We start from the raw sequence: 7,470 nt of genomic DNA, 5'->3' as shown, positions 1-7,470 counted from the left end.
CGCTCACCTGCTGCCGCCGAGCCTCGCTCCGCCCCGGAGGTGCTGAGAGCCGGCTGACCGCGCCCTGCTCCGCAGCCCTGCCTTCCCGCTCTGCTCGCTTCAGCCTCCGCCCCTTGGGCAGCGCGGTGCCTCAGCTGCGCCCGGAGCGGTGCTGCCGATGCCGTGCCGCGCCTGAGGCGAGGGAAGGGCTTTGCTTGACCCGGGCGTGAGGCGCGTGCGGGGCTGAGGAGCCGCAGCCCAGCTGCTGCGCGCCCCTGCCCTGCGGGGAGTGGCTTTCAAGTTTCCTCACCGCTTTGCCGCACTTCCTCTTCCAGGCTCTCATTTGAAATAGTGTTTTGGTGGCTTAAGAGCCGTGGGTATCGTTAGAGCGGCGGGGACGAAGCCGGGCGGGTTCCCCGCGGTAGCAGGTGAGGCGTGAAGGGTTGGGCTGCGCACAGGAAGATGTGGAGCACAAGGAGGAGAGAGCACGGAATGACAGCATGCCCCGAGTTGGAAGGGAATCGTGCGGATCGTGGATTCCAACTCCTGGCTCCGCACGAGACCCTCCAGAAACGAGGCCATATATCTGAGTGTTGTAGAGAATTATTAACTCAGCTCAGTGCCACGAGCACAAGGGAGCCTGTTCCACACCCACCGCCCTCTGCTGCAGAGCCTTTTCCTGATAGCCAGCCTGAACGTCTTCTGCCCAAAGCACACTTTTGTCATTGTTTTCTAACTCATCCTGGTAATCCTATTACTAAATCAAGTGTAATTACCCTTACATATTCATCTGAAGTGATGTCATCCTGCTCCAAAAGAAGGCAGCGCTGAAACTCCTGACTTCTTCCTGGCATGACAGTAATGGCAGGTGTTTTTTCAGGTGGATGCCTGGGTGCTGCTGAGGGCCGTGACCGACCGTCACGAGGCTGCAGACATCTCTGGAAAGCCGGGTCCCGCCTGCGTGGTGTCTAGCTTCTTCCCTGAAGGTTTCACTTCATACTCACAAGGTGATGTGGGAGTTCCTCAGTTTTCTGACACCAAATCTGAATGGCTATAATGAGTATATAAATCAGCCTTCTTGATGTATTTATTTATTTTAATATGTGGAGAGTTTAAAGTAACTTACTTTGAGAGGAAAATTCTACAAGCTGAGAGTTGTAGTAGATGATAATCTGTTTGGGTGAAAGCAAGACAGTAGAAGAGTCTTTGGTCTCTTCCTTTTTACTTTTGCTTCAGATGAACTATGCATCACTTTGTACATTTCTTAGGCCTATTCTAGTTGCTGGGTTTTTATTCAAATTTTGTTTTTAGCCTGAGAATATGAATAATGTTTGAATGCTTTGGAACAGAACTAACAGAATTAACCGTAATGCAACAAAACATGCATGAGGACACCGATTTTAAAATTATGCACATTGCTTCTGAAATTTGAGGAACTTGATATGCGTGAGCAACTCATGAATGTTGAGTTTACAAGAGCAAAACTAAAACTACTTTGAATGAGAGGGAAAAAACAGAAACTAATTCTGGCAGAGTGATTCTCCTTCGCCAAGCTTCACTGGATTTCATTTGATGTGACATTCTTAACATTGCAGCAAGCCATTTGTTAATGACTGTTAATCAGGTAGAGAATCATTTAGCTGAAGTCCTTCTGAAACAGATAGTCCTTCCTGTCCTGGACTGTGAAAACTGCGTACGGCTAAAGAGGTTTGCCTCTTCTGCCTTTGCCTAGTCTGTCAGTGGGTTCAACTTTACATCTTTATTCAGTCTTAATTAAAAGTTGGGCTGTAGGAAATGGAGAATATTCTCATCTACTAGAGAAATATGGCTTTAGAAACTTGGGATGTTTCATGTTACTAAGAGACTCTCTTGCTGACTGATTATTTCCTGTAATTTTGCTTTTAAAACTCAACAGTGCAAAATATGTGGTAACACTCCTGGTGTTGCTGCTACAGCGGGGTTCCTTCAGCAGAACAGAGTCCCAACGCAGCTGAGGAGGCTTTATCACCGTATTCTACATTCAGTGGAATTGAGAAGGCCGTGAAAACCAGTTACTGTTGGCCAGCATTTTGCAGTGTTCTATGTCAGCTTCTAGGTGAATATTAAGGTGTGCTCTATTTCACTGAGATTTCTGGGGAACTCCTGGGGAGGGGTGGGAAAAAAGGTACGTCATGGAAACAAAGATGTGGAGAAGGACAGGAATATTAAAAACTTTCCATTGTTCTGAAATGTGCCTGGAGATATTTTAAATCATCCTGAGTCTTTTTTTCTTCTTCATGTTTCATCTCTTGAATAGTTGAATACACAGCACCATACCTCCTGAGCCTGTAGTGGGGAACTACTTCAGCACAGAGCAACGTGTGGACAAGGTGTGCTACCAAACCAGAGCCTCCTGCTGCTGGCTTCTTTTGAATTCTTCCATTCAGGAAATCTGCTCTGCCTGAAGCTGCTTCATTTTTGGCATGTGGCATGATGAAGTTGGGTTAATTTTGAGAATGAGCAATTTCACGAGCATATATTAAAAAGGAAAGTGAGAAATTAAAATTTCTTCAGCAAAGCCTAAGTCATATCAATAGCAGAGGGTAAGAACCAGTTCTCTTGAGGTTTCAGAGGCAGATTAGTACAAAACAATTTTCAAAAAGTATGTGATCACCTTTTTTAAGCTGAACCACTATATCTACGGTACCTGGAATATAATTCTGATGGTGGATAGCTGATTGATTCAAAGGTGGTTCTTTATGCCAAAGTATCACTTCAGCTTCACTGAAGAACAGAAAACAATCAGCAGTCATTGCCAACTTCTTTTTCATAGAGCCATGCTTATAAAAGGACTTCACTTGTCTCTCCTTCCTGAGCCTGCACTTGTTTCCTCTTTTCTGCTAGTGGTAGGGGTGTGAAAAAAGGAGACTGGTAATCTAGAACTGATGGGAGTTTCCACCTGTTACCCTCTGCACCAGTCTGTGGTCTTCTGCCTGCATTCTCTTTGAAATGTTTTCATCGTTATGCATTGTCATTTACTCATCTTTTTTTTCTTTCTTAAGGTTGTGGTCAAAGACTTGTTTTCTGTACAGAAAAAATAATCTGCAGATTATTTTAGCTTTTGTACTGACAAAGGAAGGATTTCACCTGTTAGTCAGCACGCCATTTACTGTGACGTGCAGCTGAGTTGGGCTTTCCTACCTCGTAATGGTTTGCTGCTGTGCCCCTGCAGAGCTGCAGCTGGGTGGAGTGAGACACTGTGGTTAGGTTGCTACATATAGGAGCTGCTAGAATCTCTTTGTTTAAATTTATTATGTTTTTAGAACTTGTAGTTGCATAATATTCTTATGTGCTTACTATACTTTAAAATAATGGATTTATTTGTTTTTCCTGGAGGATGAAATGTATAAGCTAGGCAACTTATGTCCCAGGTTCTGTGGCATCCTGATATAAGAGGAAAGCAAGCAGATTTCTACATGTTTATGTATGCAACTTACTGCAGAGTGGTTTTGGTTATCAGATGTTAGTCTTAAAAATGTGAGATTAGAAGTGAGATACATGTTATGTCCCAACTGCTCTGCAGTTTTACTTATCTGAGCAAACTTTTTTATATGACACACTGACAAACGAGGCAAGATAATGCCTTCCTGACAGTTTGAGATTCCTGCCTAGAGAGCATTGCTTATGTTTGTTTTTTAAGGCCTGTGTGCTTGAGGCAGGTATTAACTATATGACAATCTTGGGCACTTTTTCCCTCTTAAATAAAATCAACTTCACATGCTTCTATAGAAGATTTGCAAATGTGATCTGCATTTCCCAAAAAATAGGAAATTTGGGCTACAAATAAAAGGAACCATAGAATCTCTTAAGATTTTATCAGTATTCCTTCTGCCTGCTTTTGCTGAGGATAGCAGGCTGATAACTGCATTTTGAACATGTGAGGCTGTCAGAGTAACTTAGTTAAATCTGTTCTTTCAGAAGAATTTATGTTAAGAATGACTTTGCCCACATCTCCTTAGCATTCAGGTTCAACGCTCTGGCTGTCAGTGTTGACTCTGAACAACCCAGAGGGTTTTGCTTTCTCTTGTGATAGGTTTACTTTGCAAAGTGAGTCTGATGGTAGAACAAGGAAGTGTATGTATTGATGTAGTTTTCTAGCTGACCACAGTCTTATTCCTCCTATTCCAGATTTCTGTGAAAACTGGAGAAAGAGTTGCAATGAGGAGTAATGAAACCAAGAGAAAACCATGCTTGCTTTTTAAGCTTTTTTTGAACAATTCAGATTGATTTTTGTTGCTTGCGTGAGCTTCAGGAAATTAAAATCCTGTTTGTGCACATAAGACATCATTGATAGAGATTTCATTCCTCTGTACTAGCTTGGGCAGAAGGGAGTGATGGTTGGGTTTTGTACAGTTTTTTTTCCCCCCATCCCCCAGGTACCTTTTTGGCTTGCAGCTAAAGTTAAAGCTAACTCATTAATCAATGAGAGTGAGCTGGAGACCATCAAGGCAATGCACTCAGGTTATCACATGATTTCATACGGTATTACCTTTGCTTTTGCTGCACACTCGAAAGAAACGAAGTCTCAGGAACTGCTGAGTAGCATAGGAGTACAACTCTGCTGGATCTGGCTTTTACTGCACAGATGATGTTTCAAGAGTGTCAGGTATCCAGAGTTTCAACACTCAGGAAATTCTGGCAAATAATAGTATCTGGTAAGATACCACAATAGCGCACGTACATTCATTTTGATTTTAATGCTTCGTCATTTACAGCTACTTTCTTGAGTTTGAGTTAATTGAGAGTCTTGAGAAGAAATTAAGAATTGTTATTAACCAAGGAGAGAAGTTCAGCTGATCGTACTGTTGGACCGTCAGTGACAGTGGCAGCAAGATAAGGCTACCGGGGAGAGCATGGAAACGTCCCCTCTCTGTTTGCATCATGTTTTCCCCCCATCTCAACAGCTTGGGAGTAGGAAGGGAAAGAAATCCTCTCCCTGTTCCTTTTTCAGCAAATGAGTAGAGCAGCTGAGGCACAGGGAAAAGAACTGAAGCTCACCACTTCCAGGATGTTTTATTTTCAGATGACTGCAGATATAGGTCATTAATTAGAATTTCTTCTGTTGGTAAAATATGTGAACCACAACAGTGTTAGTATTTTTTGTTCTATTTAAAGTGCTTTAAGCATACTGTCAGACTGTGCAAACAATATTATGAATCAGTCCCACAGCATGATTGGAACAAGGCTTTGTTTGCAGAAAGACAAAATGTGCCCTACTGCAACCAGATGTGAGGATATGGGAGTACCTGATTCTTAGTTTTGTGGTCTGCAGGTGTCATTTTAAAGTGTAGTTTGACTGCTGTGAATGGACTGCTTACTCTGGCAGCCAGTGCCTCTAACATTTACTTCTCGTGTATTGGTTCTTTTCTGCTTGGGTATTTTTCCCTGTTACATGCATACTTAATAACGTTGTTCGTAGATTTTCACATTCTTCTAGGCTGTACCTCTTCATCCTTGTGTTTGCCTTTACTCTGGCAAGTACTCATTAGACCATAATTGTGTTATGATAATTGCTTAGTTGGATTTATTTTTATTGGAACAGCAACTGCTGTTATCAAAAGCTGAGCACAGTATCGTTGAAACAAGGTAGCATGTGAGATAATTCCCAGTAAACCTTTAAAATGAAAGCAAATACCAGTAATTAAACTATAGCTTGTGTGTGTTTACACGGGAGGAGGGTGGAATGAAGATTGGAGTCACCCTCCCCAGGCACGTCACAGCTACGTTGAAGCACAGAGGGAAAGTTCCATGTGGATAGCTTTATAATGCCATGGCATAGCAGTTGAGTCATGAGACTTCACAGAGAGATGTCAAAATGCTTCTCCTTCCCAGCTGCATCATGGTGAGAGAGAGTGTTTGGTGGGAATAGTAGTTCTACGCTGATCTTGCCAAATAATAAGCAAACCAAACTCCTGCTTGTGCTCATAGCACAGTGAAGGGCAGTGTTTGACTTAAAGACTGACAGAATAGCAATGACACAGAATATTTAATTTTTGTTAAGTGGCTAAAAATTGATTAATTCCCCAAAGACATAACTGCATAAAAATAAATTAAGGTTGACAGATTATCTGCAGCAGAGTTACTTTACAGAGGCATCTAGAGATAGATTCTGTTGTTACAAATGCTGGGGCCTGTCCTACAGATGTTTCCTGAATGCATTCTGGTGCTTATCTGGTGTCTGAGCCATTGATGGAACTTGGTATTTATGTCTAATCAAAAACTTAATTTTAAAGTGTAGTTTGACTGCTGTGAATGGATTGGAGGGATTGCAGTTGTGCAATTCCAAAGGATGTAGTTGCTGCTTTTTGATGCCAGTGTGCCTGCTGAATTGTAACATGTGGCCTTGCTCTTCCATACTTGGAAAGCATTGATGGGATCACACCCATGCTTCTGGTTTTTGATGACCTGACCCTTACACATGTGTAAAAGTAGTAGTTTAAAAACGTTCCGCACTTGTTTGCTCTGGGATCAATTTGGTTTTTGCAAGCTAATTATTTTTGTGCTTCATTATTTTATGACCCTTGACATCTATGCACGGGTCTAGCATTTTTTATTAGACTGGGTGTCCTAGACCACCACGGCTTTTCTTTTCCCATCTATTATGAAATAATGATTCATCATTATTCTTCTCATGCTGTCAATACAGAGAAGTTCACTGACCAAGTATTTTTCTTTTTAGGCTTCTTGTAGCAGTTGGATAGATCAGTATGATGGGAAAGGTGTTACAACAAAGGTGTGATGATAGAAGGACTGGCACAATAGAAATGTGGTATAAAGAAAGTGAAAAAGATTACTCACCTGTATCAGAAAATTCCAGGTTCACAAGGGGAAAGCCTCACTAAGGAGAGATCTCCAACCAGAGCTCCTTCCCCAGTGGTAGTCAGCCCTTCAACGAGGTCTAAGAGAGGTGCAGGCAGGCTTCACCCCTTCCTGTCTCACAGCTGAATTGCCTTCACCTGTGCTCCCAGGGCTGACCCACTCCCTTCCCCAGATGCTCAATCAGTGGCTCAGGCTGGGACTTAAAAATTCCCATACAGGTTTCTTTTTTATTATTGTTTTATTGTGTTTAATTTTAATTTTTATTCCTTTATTGTCTGCAGAAATTTCAGAAATGTGTTTGAAGGCAAGATTTTTTTTTTTAATATTTCTTTACTCTTGATTGTGGGAAAGGATATATTTTACTTGCAGATTTAAAACTGTATGGAAGCTTTTATTAGCTGGTTCTACGGAGTGTGCCAGTGATAGAAGTCATTTGGACGAGGAAATGGTAATAGTTCTCATGTTTATCCAAACTTTGTTTTCAGATAGCTGTGAAAAAAAGAAGCTGATTTCTTGTCTAGTTAAATATGTCTTTTCTTGGTTGCAAGTTTCAGGAAGGGAAAAAGCTGTTCTGGAGTGGTTCTGAACCTCTACCAGGCTTCAGAAACATTGTTTATTCCTACATTAATGATT

The 7,470-nt window shown here is 41.9% G+C and overlaps 1 long non-coding RNA gene across 2 annotated transcripts; it reads left to right on the top strand.

The window, feature by feature from the left end:
• Nucleotides 1-6: 6 nt before the first annotated feature.
• On the top strand, nt 7-2,518 carry LOC104913107. Of its 2 annotated transcripts, none has more exons than XR_795139.2 (4): nt 7-407; nt 860-986; nt 1,895-2,086; nt 2,276-2,518. It is a non-coding gene; the product is annotated as an uncharacterized LOC104913107 (long non-coding RNA). The 2 variants fall into 2 exon arrangements; XR_002119498.1 differs by having other exon boundaries at nt 7-724.
• Nucleotides 2,519-7,470: the final 4,952 nt, after the last annotated feature.

Source organism: Meleagris gallopavo, chromosome 14 (assembly GCF_000146605.3).
Source record: "Meleagris gallopavo isolate NT-WF06-2002-E0010 breed Aviagen turkey brand Nicholas breeding stock chromosome 14, Turkey_5.1, whole genome shotgun sequence".
NCBI classification, from domain to species: domain Eukaryota; kingdom Metazoa; phylum Chordata; class Aves; order Galliformes; family Phasianidae; genus Meleagris; species Meleagris gallopavo.
Note: the sequence above shows the minus strand (reverse complement) of the source record. Positions and strands in the feature narration are given on the sequence as shown.